This window comes from Myxine glutinosa, chromosome 1, assembly GCF_964187855.1.
Source record: "Myxine glutinosa chromosome 1, kmMyxGlut1.1, whole genome shotgun sequence".
NCBI classification, from domain to species: Eukaryota; Metazoa; Chordata; class Myxini; order Myxiniformes; family Myxinidae; genus Myxine; species Myxine glutinosa.
In genome coordinates, this window is record NC_136261.1 from 307,716,180 (window position 1) to 307,732,704 (window position 16,525).

Below are 16,525 nucleotides of genomic sequence, written 5' to 3' on the forward strand. Positions count from 1 at the left end.
CGCTCACGCACGCCCGGACGGACGGGAAAACCATAGTCCCCCTTTCGCTCCGTGGTGTGCCGGGGACAATAACAGAAAACGCAAGTGTGCTTTACACACATTAATGACCAATCACAGACCCATCAGTCAGTTTAAGAGAAATGCGAAAGTGTAAATACTGTGGTCAAAAGAATAATGAGACAGTAGATGATGCAGATGTATGAAAGTAGTGGAGACAGGAAAACAAGATCAATCAATCTGTATACGGTCAGACAAAAGCATGCATTCCGTTTCCGTCACTTGGTGAGTGACAGAAGAAAAACGTTGGGGTCTTTCTACTGTGATCGAATACGTTGATTTCACACGTTTTAGACGAGAGTATCTCGTTTGTACAACTTTCTGAATGAAGGCCCCACATGAACGCAATAGCATACCCAAAGAAAAAATTAAAATGAGGAAATGGAGGAATTGGTGCCAATTAATTATTATTCCCACACGGAACAGAGGGAACATTTGGTCAGCAGTCCACTTCAAAAGTGTGGATATTTAAAATCCTATTGTATCCTTGTCAAACAAGCATCAAGGCGCAGCCATACTCCAACTTCCCTTTGACTACTTTCCTATAGTATAACTCTGATGCCATTGAATATAGTGAAAACAGTAGGGCACAATCTATTTGATAAATATGTAAATTTGGATTTTCTTATTTGATCCCACCCTATTCCATGACAGGAAAAATTGGTGGGAGAGAATTAAAGTGAGATTGAGACACTTTATTGAGCAATGGACAAAAACATTGTAGGAATGACGGAGCAATGGAAGATGCCCAATCTGTGGCTGGCTATGGAAGCCATGTGATCTTCCCAACAGAGGGTCATTGGAATGGTGCGATGGAAATTATCTTAACGCAACTCCCGGCCTTCTTCCAAGAACTCCTTCCTAATAGGGATTACATGAGATCCACAAAGTAATCTACTCACTTGTGCTACCAATGAATGATATTCTCTATCTCTCCTTAAGTCATTCAAGGAGTGGTATTGTATCAAATGTCCAAGGACTTTTGAAATTCTGACACAAAGGCTTTTTTGTAACCCTCTATGTGGCATCATTCCTCCTAATCACCTGATTGGAAAAAAAACATCCTTCCAGTGCACTATTTCAATACATGAATGGTGCCCTCAAGTTCTTTCACATTAACCCAGGAGTCCTATGGGGCTCTGCAATCTCATACATTTTGTTCTTAAACGATCTCCTTTGTCCCACCAAAACCCCATTCATTAATTTGGTGACGTCACCCTCCAATCCCTTTTTCACTAGAAAAGACAGTAATCATCTACATCAGTTGAATGCTAGTTTCAAATCAATTATGGAATGGGATACATACCTTTTCAACTTGAACACCAACACCAATGTTTCCAAGTCTTTTGTGTTGCTTGCACAGACTAGATATTTCTTAACCACCAGTACGTGACGTAACGGAAGGAAGGTGGTGGGGTGGAATATATATATATTTTTTTTTACTGCCACTCACCCACTAGCGGCACCCGACGAACCTATATATATTGTAACGAATTTGAGAAAGTGTAAGGAATGTGAGAATTATGGTTTTGTTGTGTGTAAGTCACCTCCGTAATGTTAAGAAAGGTCGAAGCTCGTCCTCTTAGTTAATTCCATAAACCTACACACAGGGCACCATATATCCTTTTAAATAGTTAGTCCCTTATTCTATGTAGTTTAAGGATGTGTTCCCAATAGTTTGACTCTTCATTGCACCGAATTAAATAAGAGTATGTCCCTCCGACACCCCATGGCATCTTCCAAGTGCCAGGTTTGCCAGGTTTGCTGCAATTGACTCCTTTATCCACTTTGCTGCTGCATTTTCATCTCCCGTCCACTTTGCTGCATTTGACTCCATTACGCACGAGGTAACCACGAAGAAGAAAGGCGTGTCTCCACCTCGTCATAGAGGGGAGGAGTGAGTCGGCCCTGCTCATCCAACCCAGAACGAGGGGTTTGGCTTGAGAGGGCGGAGAGAGAACGCTTGGGGGAGGTTCGCAAAGGTTCAAGGGTGGGGCTTATATAACCCGCGGGAGACGCCCACACATGAGAGATGCGCTGGAGATGAGCAGGTGTGACCAAGCCGCCGTGATACGTGCCGTGCTGCAGGAAAAACGGACCAAGGCAACGCAAGGAGTGCGTGACGCAGCAGGCGGAGAAAGGAACTTCGCCCGCGCAGTTTGGGACCGCGGGAGTTCGCACGACCGCGGCTCGGCTTCTTGACGGCGGTGCCTTCTGGCCCAACCGTGCCCAGGCCCCGCTGAACCTTCCTTGCCTCTCAAAGCCATCCATCTCCAAGCCATTCATTCCCCGTGTAAGTGTGATCGTTCGTCTGTCTTTCACGTTGTCCTGGGGTATTAATTAAGCTTGTATAGGTAAGCTAATGATTTCACGGTCTCCTGCTCCTTCCATTTCCCTGTATATAACCTTGACTGCTCTTTTTGCTTTGGCTTGTGTAAATAATTAATAAATCCTGTTATTCCTCCGTACTTCTTCTTCTTCTTCATTCTTGTTCGGTCGCTTTTGTGGTTTCAATATTGAGTGTACGTGGCGCGATTCGGCCAACGTTCAGAATCGGGTTAGTCTTTGTTAACGGTTCGGGCCGCGGCTGCCATCCGCTCGGCAAATTACCATCTTATCCGCGGCCGCGAACGAAGCTGCTCACCGGCCTTTCCGGAGGTGCAGCTTCAGGGACCACGTCGGTCAGTAACAAACGAGGGGACTAATCCCCCCTCAAAACAAATTTTTTCTAACAAAAAAAAAAATTTAGTCGAAATTACGAGCGGCCGAAATTTTGTTTAACATCCCAAATTGAGTCGTGCCATGGACAATCAAGGCGATCGGATGCAGGTGGGTGAACTAGAAGAGGGGTTAGGGGTAACCCAGGACCACAGGGAAGAAATGGAGGAGAGCAATGAGGAGGTGGTTGAGGGAGTTTCAGGTGCACAAAATGGCGCCCTCGCGCACGTGGTTGGAGAGGCGCAAAATGGCGCCTCGCACAAACGCGCGGTAGCCGAGCCTGCTGTACCAGCGGGCTTTAACATGCAGCCGTATGACATGCAGCAGTTCATGGCACGGTTCAGCGAATATATGGCAGAGTCGAAGTGCGACAACGAAAAAAGAAGCAGGGAAATGAAAGAAATGGAAGACAGAGCGAGGGCTGATAGTGAGCGAATGAGAGACGAAGCGAGGGCTGATAGTGAGAAAATGGAAAACAGAATGGGGGAGCGACTAGGAAATCAAATCGGGGGACTAGAAGCTAAATTTGAGGGTTTAGACAAAAATTTTAAGGGGTTGGACAATACATTTGAAGGGTTAGATAACGGAATAAAAGGTGAAGAATGGGTTAACGGGGTTGGAAAATAGAATGGCTGCCCAGGAGAACCAGATGGAAGGAATGAAGAATGGGTTAGAAAACAAGATGGAAAACAAATTGCGGGAAATAGGGGAGCAATCGGCCCGGGAAATTAAACAAATGGGAGAGCAGATAAAGGAGGTGAAAATCGGGGTAGAAACCAAATTGGATGCCCAGAGGGATGAGTTGAAACAGATGAGGGTGGCATCTACCAAAGAGATGGGAGAAATGGGAGAGGCGATCAGACGAGGTGTAAGCGAGGAGGTCTCTGGGGTACGCGAGGAGGTAAAGCGAGGTGAGAAGCGTATGGAGAAAGAGGTGAGAAATGGGACGGCAAAGTTACAAGGGGGCATAGAAGATCTGACGCAGGAGGTGGAACAGCTAACGGTGGGACAAAAAGAACTAGTGGAGCAGGTGGAAAAGAACACTGCGGTACTAGGAGGGTTGAAAGCGCCACAAAAAGAAATCAAAAATGACTTAATAGCGACGAAGAGGGAATGTCAGATGGTACGTGAGGGACTGACAACGAGGTTGGATGAGGTGACGGAGGCAATGGAGACAAAGGACCGGGAGGTGAAGACGCACATATAAATGGTCAAGGTGGCCTTAGAGGAGGAAATTGAGGAGACGCACCGGGAAATAAAAGAGGTGAAGCAAAAGTTAGAGGAAGTGGAAGAGGGGGTGAGTGAAATTAAGAAGAGATGGAGGAAAACTAAGAGGGAGATAAAGGAGGAAGTGATGGAATATGTACAAGGTCTGTGCTCAAATCGTGATGGTGTGCTTGCTAACCAGATAAAGAGTTTGCAGGTGGCGAAGGAGGTGCGGAGACGAGGTGCCGAGGTGAGTGGCGATATACGCGGAAATGTATATGGTGTGAGGGAAGATTCAGTCGGCTTGGGGGTTGGTTTGGACCCGGGTGTTCGTGAGAGGCCGCTGGTAAAGTGTGCGACAGGTACAGAGTGCGAAAGAGGAGGTGTGAGAGAATGTCCGACTATGGGGTGTGTGAGGAAAAAGTGCGCGCCGAGGAGTGAGTGTGCAGTCGAGAGTGAGCTGGTCGTAGCGAGTGTGCGAGGGGGAACATGGAAGCGCGGGATGGGGAGTGTTACAGAGGATGTAACGAGAGAATGCACACCTGTGGTGAGTGTTACGGAGGGTGTAACGGGAGAGTGTGCGCAAGAGAATGCGCAAGAAAGGTGTGTAATGGACGGGTGCATGAGGAAAGAGTGCGGTCAAGAGTGAGGGTGAATGCGCGACCGAGAGTGGTGGTGAAAGTAGTAAGAGTGACACTGAGCATGAGTTGGTTGTGGCAGATGAGAGAGGATGCACACCTGGAATGGTAGAGCGCGTATGGGAATGCACACTGGAGTTGGTAGTGAGGCACGTGGTTGGGTGTACGGAGGAGAGCACACCTGTGGTTGTCACAGAGGAGGTGACCGAGGAGGGAGCGCGAAGAGGTGTGTTGGTAAGGTGTGCGCATGACGAGTGTGTGCAAAGGTGTGCGGTGGTCAGGTGTGTGACCAAGTCTGTGAGCGGAATGAGTGTACCTGGGTGTGTAAGAGAAGGTGCAATGACGAGGAGCATGGGAACGGCTGGATGTATGAGCAAGGAACGGGCTGCGGGGTGTAAGCATGCAAGTGGAGCATCGACGCTAACCGGGTTAGCGGTTAGATCGACTTATAGCCGAAGCGGGCCCTCGGTGCGTGCCGGGCAGCTTCGTGTGCCGCGGGGACCCACGGGGATCGTGACCGCGGCGGTTTCGAAAGAACCGCCGTGTGGGATCCACGCCGGGCCTCGCTCTGAACGGCCGCGTCCGTGCTCCGCTAGGCAGAGCGGGCGGCCCGGTAGGAAGGGTCGTCATGGCGACCCCCTTTTGTTGAGGCGTTCCGGCAGGGCGAGATCGGGCCATTGGACGGCTCCGTGCCGAGATGGTGCGTTGGATCTCGGCCCGAGTAAACCGCCTTGCCTGCACCGAATGCCGGACGGATCCAACCGCCGGCACCAAGCAACCCGCATTCATTGCTCGGCTTTGCGAAGCCGAGCTTTAGAAATGAATTGGCGCACCGAGAGGCTCAAGTGAGTAGACGTGTGATGAGGATAGTGTTTTGGACCCGAAATTAAAAAGCAAAATTTGATGATTGGCAAAGGATTGGCAGATTGATGATTGGTAATGGTAGAGTGATTGGCGATGATTGGCAAATTTTTGATTGATTGTAATTGGATGAGCCAAATTGGTAGTGAGAGATGCCCGATGTGGTGGGATGGCAACTCTGCCATCCCTCACAGCGGGGGCAAAGGAGCACTAGTTATGGGGTTTGGCAGTGAAAACTAGCCCGGGAGGGTTAGGATATAGTTTGTAGAGACCTAGAGATTGACAATAGGTAACGTTAAGGTTAGGTAGCAACATTGAACCGGTAGTGGGGACATAGAGAGGGTAGTTGGATGATAATGACGAGGGAGCGCAATAATGTAAGGGGCGACGGGGAAGCGCGAGTTTTAGCAGGGCACCAGGTAGATTAGATGATGCCATGTGAGTGTTGGAGGCGTATTCAGAAGTGTATTGTGAAAAGTGTATGAGTGAGTGTTGATATCGAGCAAATGAGGAATTGCGGGGCAATGCTCGGGAGAGATGTGTGTGTGACCGTGGGAGAATTTGGGTGCCTGAGGCAATGGTGTTTGAGAATCGAAAGTGTATTGAGCGTGGAAGTGTATTGAGCGTGGAAGTGTATTGAGCGTGGAAGTGTATGGAGCAGTGAGTGAGGAACGATTGAGATTGCACAGGTGTGCAACTGAACAGGTGTAAGGAGCAGTGTATGAGTGAGTGATGGTGATGTGTGCTGTGTTGACCAAATGGTCCAGGAAGGAAGGAGGGTGCAGGTGGCACCAGGTGATTGCACAGGTGTGCAACTACAGGTGAATGGAGAATGGTTGTGTGGATTACGTGGAGTGTGGAATATATGGAGTATGGAATGGATGGTCGTGGAGTGAGTATGGTGGAAACTGTGGAGTGGAGTGGATGGTGCGAAAGTGTGGATGGGGGAAAGGAGGATGGACCCCGTCACGAATACCCGGGGAGGGTAGTTTAAGCGTTAGGTAGAGGGTACAGGTAAATTGTGGTTGGATATTGGCATCTGTGGTGCGTGTGGAAGAATGGAGTTTGGATGGGTGCATTAGTGACGTGGAAATGGCTGGGTGTGTGGCCTGTTAGTGTGTGTAGTTGAATGGGCACTCCACCACAGTGAGGATGTCGGCCAGGTGAGGCCGCAGGTGGGCTCTGGGAGCCGGTAGAGTTGTTGTGGATGGGGCCCGAGGATCCGGAGGATGGACCCGGGTAGCCCAGTGCCAGAGGGCACCGAGGAGTGACAGAGCCAGGAGGGGCCTTCCCCAATTAGACAGGTTAGGTGAGGAGCAGGTAAGCTCGGAGGCAACTACAGTGGTGGAGGTGTGCAGGTGGGTAGACCTGCTGGGAGAGCCACACGCCCCAGTCCTGAAATTGTGCAAGGGCACAGGGAGTTGAATCGGGGGAGTGAGGCCCCAAATTGATAAGCACCACAGTTTGGTCAATGGGAATTGGTTTTTAGAACCCATAGTGTAAGTTGGCCAATGGATTGGCAGGGAAAGACCCCGGGTAGTGTAAAGTGTGTTAAAGTCATTTAGAGGATAGTTAGGATTAAGAATCTCCTCGCACCATCTACATCCACTCACCTGAGGTGACAAAGCTCCACACCATGCCAGGGTTTGTTGGTTTTTATTATTTTTGTTGTGCAAATGTCTGGAATGTGAGATGCATCATGACGTGGGTGTGACATTGTGCTTTGTTGTTCCATCTCTCCCTCCTTTTGAGGATTGATGATGAATTGGTGATGGCAAATTTGGTTAGAGGGATTATGGTGACGAATTTGGTATAGGGGAAATATGGGGGAGACGTGACAGTAGTGACGAATTTGTAAATGTGTAGGTTTTTGTAAATATGGGGAGGGGCAATGGGGGGTAGTGTAGGTCACATGTGGGGGGCGTACGGTAGGGACGAGCATTTCTCACCGCTCTCCGTACGCACCTCGTCCTGCATTACCTTGTTTGATGTGTACCCTTGTGACCCTACCCCCTCGCTCACCTGTCTTTCCCCCCCCCCCCGTCTCCCACCCGAGGACTGTGCTCCACTGGGAGCGTGCTGAGGTCGCCTTGTGTGCAAGGACCCTCGCAACCAGCATGCATTGCATTGATGTACCACTTTATGGACCGCTGTTCTGCGGCCAAGTACCACTTAATGGACCCCAGGTTCTGGGGCAGGGCACCTCTGTTGGAGACCGGCCATAGTGGCCAGGTAATCTTGCTTGCGGACCTCGGTAAAGTGGCACCTATGCCCAACAGGTGGACCATCCTTAGTTGGCCCCTGTGGCCCTAAATAAAAAATGGACACTGCTTTTTATTTCCAAGTAGGCCGCATGAAGCAAGAAGACATCGGGAAGAACATCGGCCCAGCAGAGAAGAAGACCACCACTAGTTGTTTTTTTTTGTGTTTATTACAAACTGTAATGACTGCACTGGTTGGTGCTTTTGGGTGCTTTGATGTTATTGGTACTGGTGCATCGATGCAATGCGTGCTGTCTCCTCCCTCCCAACAGGAATTTCCTTCTCTTTGTTTCCCTAAAAAGAAAAAAAAACAGGTCCTGGGTTGCGTTGTAAATAAGAAATAACGTCACTGTAAATAATGCTCCCCACCGTAAATGTATAGTTTGAAAACAATTCCGCAATTCGGTTATCCTGTGGGCGCAAGTCTGTTAGGCAGGGTGCAATGCAGCAGGGGGACATATTTATTTGTGTTTTAAAATTGTCGCCCTCAGGGTCAGGTTAATTGTAGAGGGAATTACACCGACGTGTCACACTAAAAGTAAAGTTTTATAGGCCCGAGGACGGGCCTGAAGGAAGGAGGGTGCAGTGTAACGAATTTGAGAAAGTGTAAAGAATGTGAGAATTATGGTTTTGTTGTGTGTAACTGTCACCCTCCGTAATGTAAAGAAAGGTTGAAGCTCGTCCTCTTAGTTAATTCCATAAACCTACACACAGGGCACCATATATCCTTTTAAATAGTTAGTCCCTTATTCTATGTAGTTTAAGGATGTGTTTCCCAATAGTTTGACTCTTCATTGCACCGAATTAAATAAGAGTATGTCCCTCCGACGCCCCATGGCATCTTCCAAGTGCCAGGTTTGCCAGGTTTGCTGCAATCGACGCCTTTAGCCACTTTGCTGCTGCATTTTCATCTCCCATCCACTTTGCTGCATTTGACTCCATTACGCACGAGGTAACCACGAAGAAGAAAGGCGTGTCTCCACCTCGTCATAGAGGGGAGGAGTGAGTCGGCCCCGCTCATCCAACCCAGAACGAGGGGTTTGGCTTGAGAGGGTGGAGAGAGAGAACGCTTGGGGGAGGTTCGCAAAGGTTCAAGGGTGGGGCTTATATAACCCGCGGGAGATGCCCACACGAGAGATGCGCTGGAGATGAGCAGGTGTGACCAAGCCGCCGTGATACGTGCCGCGCTGCAGGAAAAACGGACCGAGGCAACGCAAGGAGTGCGCGATGCAGCAGGCGGAGAAAGGAACTTCGCCCGCGCAGTTGTGAACGACCACGGCTCGGCTTCTTGACGGTGGTGCCTTCTGGCCCGACCGTGCCCAGGCCCCGCTGAACCTTCCTTGCCTCTCAAAGCCATCCATCTCCAAGCCATTCATTCCTGCCTGCATTCCCCGTGTAAGTGTGATCGTTCGTCTGTCTTTCACGTTGTCCTGGGGTATTAATTAAGCTTGTATAGGTAAGCTAATGATTTCACTGTCTCCTGCTCCTTCCATTTCCCTGTACATAACCTTGACTGCTCTTTTTGCTTTGGCTTGTGTAAATAATTAATAAATCCTGTTATTCCTCCGTACTTCTTCTTCTTCTTCTTCATTCTCGTTCGGTCGCTTTAGTGGTTTCAATATTGAGTGTACGTCGCCACGGCCAACGTTCAGAATCGGGTTAGTCTTTGTTAACGGTTCGGGCCGCGGCTGCCATCCGCTTGGCAAATTACCATCTTATCCGTGGCCGCGAACGAAGCTGCTCATCGGCCTTTCCGGAGGTCGCGGTGCAGCTTCAGGGACCACGTCGGTCAGTAACAAACGATGGGACTAATCCCCCCTCAAAAGGGGAACCATAGGCCGACGTCGGGTTCCGTAACAATATGATGGAGCAGGTGTATACATGTACCGACTCCAGGGATGGGTCCAGGATTTTTTGAAAGTGGGAATGGGGGTCCAGAAATGAAGGGAACAGGGTGCATACTCATCTAGATGCTGCGAGCATGAAAACATTAAGTTGTGGGGTCCAACTAACACCACTTTTGATTAAAGTGACACCACTTACAATCCTTTTGTAATTTACTCAGAAACAAAACCCGTTTATTGCAGCAATTAAATCGTATCTGAATTTGTTCAGGATCCTTGCAAAAACAGATCCTTGCAACTACAGACCAATCAGCTGTTCCCAATTATCAGCAAAGTCATGGAATCCATCATTGCTTCGGATATGAAATCTTTCCTCTTCTCCAATGGCTTGATCTCTGATCATCAATTTGGATTCAGACCAGGTCATTCTACTCTGGACATGTTGCTTCTGATGTCTCAACAATGGATGGAGGTCCTCAATGCCAAACAGGAAATCAGAGCTGTCTCCCTTGACATATCACGTGCCTTCAATACGGTCTGGCACCCCGCTCTGCTCACCAAACTCTCCTCCTATGGTATCCATGGAAATCTCGACTCATGGCTTGCGGAATTCCACTCTGGCCATAGGCAACGTGTGGCCCTGAATGGATTTCTCTCATCTCCCCTTCCTGTTCTGGCTGGAGTTCCCCATGGTAGTGTTCTGGTCCATGTGCTATTTCTGGTCTTCATCAATGATCTCTCCGACTCTCTGGAAAATCCTCTCTATCTATTTGCTGATGACTCCACTATCTGCCACTCCATTCCTCATCCCTCAGATCGGCAGTCTGCAGCCTCCTCACTTTCTGCAGACCTGGACAAAATCACACACTGGTCAAACAAGTGGAACACGTCTTTCAATCCTGACAAATCTCACACTTGCACTCTTACCATGTCTCTCCAAAAAGACCGACTGGAAAACCCTCCCATCTACTTTCTAAACAATCCTCTCCAAGAAGTTCTGTCGCTCAAGCTTTTGGGTCTCACTATCTGCCATACCATACCATGGTCATAGTGAGTACCAGTTCACTGGTAATTCCCTGTTTGTCGTTAAAGGCGGCAAAAAGGGTTGGTGTCAGGAAGGGCATCCGGCCGTAAAACATTGCTTCAAAAAGGGGACCGAAAAACAACAACAACCACGGTTCCCGAAAAAGGCCAACCCCCGCTTTGCGGGGAAAAATGGCCTAAAAAGGTTTTTTTTTTTTTTTTTTTTTTAAATCTGCCGTGATCTTTCTTGGGAAAACCACATTTCCAAGCTGGCCTCCAAAGCCAGTCGCCGACTGGGCATCCTCCGTCGTGCGAAGTCCTTCCTTGGCACACCTGAGCTCCTCACCACATACAAGGCTTTCATCCACGGCTCAATATGGAATACGACTCTCCCCTCTGGGCTGGTGCTCCTTCCTCACACCTAGCTCGGCTGCACGCTGTTGAAACCGAAGCTTTCAGAATCATTGCAATCTCCCGTGATGAAGCTGATTGTGAGGGCCTTTCACTCGCTCACCGCAAGCAGGTTGGTGGTCTTTGTCTTCTACCGACTCCTCTCCGGCCTTGCTCCCCCAGCTCTGTGCTCTGTCCCCTAATATTCCTACAGGTCACACAAGATCTGCCAGCAACCCTCTTATGGTTAAAACTGCCAAAATCTAGGATCTCTGCTCACCTTCACTCTTTCATTCCCTTTTTCTCCCGCCTCTGGAACAAACTCCCCCACTCCCTTCAATCCCACTCCTCCCTCCAGGTCTTTAAAACAACTGTTCACCACCATCTATCTTCCCCCATCCAAAACCTTGATCTTTTTTACCCCCGCTAATTCACCCCAGATACACTTTTTTTGAAATTCCAACTTCTTTCCTGGAAGTCCTTGCAGTGTTCATATGTTTTATACCTCTCCCCCCTCCCCCAAGCCTTCTCCCTCCCACATTTCTCTCGATGTCCCTGCTCTCAAATGTTGTTTGTGTCCTTCCCCCTCTCCCCATCTTGTCGACTGCTCCCCTTATTTTGTGTTTTATGTGTCGGTTTGACTTTTTGTGCGATTAATGTTAGCTCTTTCACGAGCCTCGATCTTGTATACAAAAAAATAAAAAACACTCCAAGGATGGATTCTTCATACATATTCAATTGCTACACAACACAAATCAAAAAACCCACCCCAAGCGTCCGACCAAGCTCAAGGTTTGATCTGTTCTTAGGTGCCATGACAGTACATGGAGCGGCAGTGCAACGAGCACGGTTTTTTTTCTTTTCTTTTTAAACCAGCAATAGAGGGCAACAATGACTTTTCAAGTTTACTTAATCTCCAGCCACTGGCACACATGCAGAGCAGTTTCCTTTTTCCTTTAATCCATCTTCCACGGCTATTAATTATCACAGCCATTTCTCTACAGAAGTATGAGATGTATTCCTTTCACCGATGATGTATTCACTCCTCTTGATTGGTTTCATCTAACTGCCCTTTCAAACATGCAGACTGTATGTTTTGCTATTCCTCACAGTCAAACTCCAGAATTTCCAGAAAAGAAACTCCAGAAAATTTGGACTTCCGCTTCCGGTCCATTGAGCAAGGTTGCGACTTCGACGTCCGCACGGCATCAAAGTTTTAAGTATTTTTCCAATTTGTGTCTGTCAAATTTCCACTCATTATTTTATTGTGTGTGTGTTACTGTGTCTGAGTTAATCTTGGTTTGCAACTCGTGCAAACTTAAATCGTTTTTTGTTCGCACCTCGTGTGTGGCCTGGTAACTTGAGGCTTCCTTCACCCCAGGGGCGTTTTGTGTATTTAAGTTCTTTCTTTCACTGTATTGCTTATTTCTTCGATTTCCTTTTCTCCCCCTAACATCTGTCCTTTGTTTGACGTTTTATATCCAGATTTTTTTTTTTAATTGTTATTTGCTTCTCTCCTCAACCCGCCCCCTTTATCTCCTTCTCTTCCACCACTTCCTTCCATCTCCAGCCATAACACGCCCTTCCAATTCTAGTTTCCTTCCTCTCATTTAACCCTTTCTCTGATCCACACCCTCACTTCAGGGACTTTTCCCAGATTGGTTTTCACGATTTTGTTTAAATATATTTAAACTTTCCCCTGCAGTGTTTTATTACAACACACTGTTTTTCTTCCTATTTCAAAAGCTTTTTCCAATTTCCTCTTCAAATAATTCAACTTCAAAAAAAAAAATGCAATCTCTTAGTGATTCCTCCCTACATTCTCTAAACTCACCTTCATTCCACCCTTCCTCTATTGTTCTCAAACGAATCTCTGACTTGAAAATCACAATAAACCCTGGTTGTAATAAATGCTTGTTTTTCATCAACCGTCCACTTTCTAAACTCCCCCTCACCCCTCACAAACTCCCCCCACCCCTCCTGAACTCCCCCCCTCCCATTCAAAACTCACCCCTCACCCTCTACAATCTCTCTCCAAATCTCCACCCCCCACCCTTCCCAACCACCTCCTCCTCCTCCTATCTGCCTCCTCCCCACCTTCCTCTCCCTTCCATCATATACCTCCACCTCCTCCAACCTTTGACTATTCCACCCCCACCCCCCTCCTCAAACACCCCACTGTGCCTCTTCCCATCACCATCAAACCTTTTGTCCTAATCCTTCCCTTTCTCCTAACTCTACTGCAATCTCCGACACACTATCAACAGCTCTCCCTACCTCCTCCTCCTCCCCTCCACTGTCTCATGTACCCCAAGCTCCCCCTCCCTCTTATTTAACGGAATGGACATCAAACATCCAGGGCCTTTGCTCAAACTTGACTAATCTCTCCATACAGGTTGCTTCTGATAAACCAGACGTAATCTGCTTAACAGAAACTTTCCTCCTTCAAGATATCTCCGATACTTAATATCTCTTCCTGGTTACTCCCTCTTCCGGTATGATAGACCTGAGCCTCATCCTGGTGGTGGGGTTGCTATCTTTATCAAAAACTCTTCCTCACTCTCCTTGCACTGCCCTCTCTCCACCCCACCCCCAGGAGTACCTCTGGCTACGGATTCCTCTCCGCTCCCACCTTTTGTTCATGTGTTCTGTACCGTCCTCCAAACAGTGATGACTCCATTTACATGTCTGTCTGACAAAATGGACCAACTTCGATACACTCATCCCAACTCTCTCTTCCTCATATGTGGCGACTTCAACTGTCATCATGCCAGCTGGCTGGGTGCGTGTTCCTCACACCAGCCATGGCACCTCAGCAAAGGATTTCTGCGACTCATTGGGACTAACACAGTCTGTCAATTTCCCGACCTGGATCTCAGTCAATAGAGTATCTTCTCTTCTCGACTTGGTTATGACTAACCTACCTGCAAATGTCTGCTGCTCTTCTTCTGCTCCAATTGGTTCTTCTGATCATTTCCTTGTTAAAGTGGACATCTCTCTGGCCATTCTCAGAGAGCCTCCTCAGCGCCGACGAGTCTGGCATTTCACTCAGGCTGACTGGCCTGAGGTTTCCGGTCCTCACCACAAGCGAGGTATTCCTTCCATCTGCCAGCAAACCTAGCAAAAACTAGCAGTCAACTGCCTCGATTCAGCATACAAAAAAAAAAATACAAAAAAAACAAACTGTCTTTTCTAGTGAAAAGGGGATTGGAGGGCATAATAAAATAATATAACAGAAATCTGTTAATATAACAGAAAAGGGGATTGGAGGGTGACGTCACCAAATTAATGAATGGGGTTTTGGTGGAACAAAGGAGATCGTTCATCAACAAAATGTAAATGTATGAGATTGCAGAGCCCCATAGGACTACGGTATGGACATCTACGGTACCTCTACGGTACCACGACTCAGTCGAGGGTACACCTTCAAGCAGCCATCAATCATCTGGACTGGTCTCCCATCTCTACTGCCTCTGTCATCAACTCTTCCTGGGAACTCTTCCAAAGTAAACTGCTCTCTCTCATGCACAGATTTATCCCATCTCGTCTTCAGTTGTCATACCCTTCCTCCCATCCATGGTACACTGAAGCTTGTGGTGAGGCAGTTGCCATGAAGCAACTTGCCTTCACCTCATGGAAGGCTAATCCAACTGAAGGAAATCTCAGTTCCTTTCACAAAGCTCAGAACAAGTGTGTGTCTACCCTCAGGAGAGCCAGGAAACAATATCTCTCCACTCTCAAGACTGAACTCTCAAACCTGTCTCCCTCCTCCAAATCTTGGTGGCGAACTCAAATCTGTTTCTGGTGTTTGTTCCCCCTCCATCCCATCCCTTACCTCAAACGGCTACACAGCTGACTCCGCATGGGAAAAAGCTGAATCCCTCAATTCTGTGCTTGCCTCAAAATATTGTGTCCCATATCCGTCCCTCTCTGTACCCACCATACCCAGCTACCCATGGACTCTGTGTCCTTCTCTCCTGACAAGGTGGAGAAGTTTCTGTCAATCCTCAACTGATTCTGCAACTGGACCAGATGGCATCAGCCCACGGGTCCTAAAATCCTGCTCTGTGCTCTATCTCACCCTCTCTCTGTTGTTTTCACCCTCTCTTTTGCTCAAGGTCATATGCCATCAGCTTGGAAATCAGCTAACATTACCACTTTTAACAAAAAGGTGGAAAAACCGATCCTTACAACGACAGACCAATCAGCCTTCTCCCAATCATCAGCAAAGTCATGGAATCCATCATTGCTTCAAATATCAAATCTTTCCTCTTCTCCAATGGCTTGATCTCTGATCATCAATTTGGTTTCAGACCAGGTCACTCCACTCTGGACATGCTGCTTCTGCGATCTCAACAATGGATGGAGGTCCTCAATGCCAAACAGGAAATTAGAGCTGTCTCCCTTGACATATCACGTGCCTTGACATATCACGTGATAAGGTCTGGCACCCCGCTCTGCTCACCAAACTCTCCTCCCATGGTATACATGGAAATCTCCACGCATGGCTTGAGGACTTCCTCTCTGGTCGTAGTCAACGTGTGGCCCTGAATGGGTTTCTCTCATCTCCCCTTCCTGTTCAGGCTGCAGTTTCTTAAGGCAGTGTTCTGGACCCTGTGCTTTTTCTGGTCTTCAATGATCTCTCTGACTCTTGAAAAAATCCTATCTATCTCTTTGCTGATGACCACACTCTGCCGCTCCATTCCTCATCCCTCAGATCGGCAGTCTGCAGCCTCCTCACTTTCTAAAGACCTGGACAAAATCACAGACTGGTCAAACAAGTGGAACATGTCTTTCAATCCTGACAAATCTCACACTCTTACTACGTTTCTCCGAAAAGACCGAATGGACAACCCTCCCATCTACTTTCTGAACAATCTTCTCCAAGAAGTTCTGTCACTCAAGCTTTTGGGTCTCACCATCTGCCATGATCTTTCCTGGGAAAACCACATTTCCAATCTGGCCTCCAAAGCCAGTCACCGACTGGCCATCCTCCGTCGTGCGAAGTCCTTCCTTGGCACACCTGAGCTCCTCACCACATACAAGGCTTTCATCCACAGCTCAATGGAATACTGTTCTCCGCTCTGGGCCGGGGCTCCTGCCTCACACCCAGCTCGTCTGCACGCTGTTGAAACCAAAGCTTTCAGAATCATTGGAATCTCCCGCGATGAAGCCAACTCCAAGGGCTTTTCACTCACTCACCGCAAGCAGGTAGGTGGTCTTTGTCTTCTACCGACTCCCATCCGGCGTAGCTCCCCCAGCTCTATCTGTGCTCTGTCCCCCAAATATTCCTACAGGTCGCACAAGATCTGCCAGTAACGCTCTTCTGGTAAAATTGCCAAAATCAAGACTCTCTGCTCACCTTCACTCCTTCATTCCTCTTCACGCCCACCTCTGGAACAAACTCCCTCACTCTTCAATCCCACTCCTCCCCCCAGGTCGTTAAAACAGCTGTTCACTACCATCTCTTATATCTTCCCCCATCCAAAACCTTGATCTCTTCTAACCCCGTTAAATCCCCCCAAAT

General features: G+C 48.2%; 1 protein-coding gene across 1 annotated transcript in view; it reads right to left on the reverse strand.

The window, feature by feature from the left end:
• LOC137439847 (tubulin beta chain) overlaps window positions 1–16,525 on the reverse strand; it is a 40,886-nt gene that overhangs the window by 19,215 nt on the left and 5,146 nt on the right. The gene's annotated exons all lie outside the window — the stretch shown is intronic.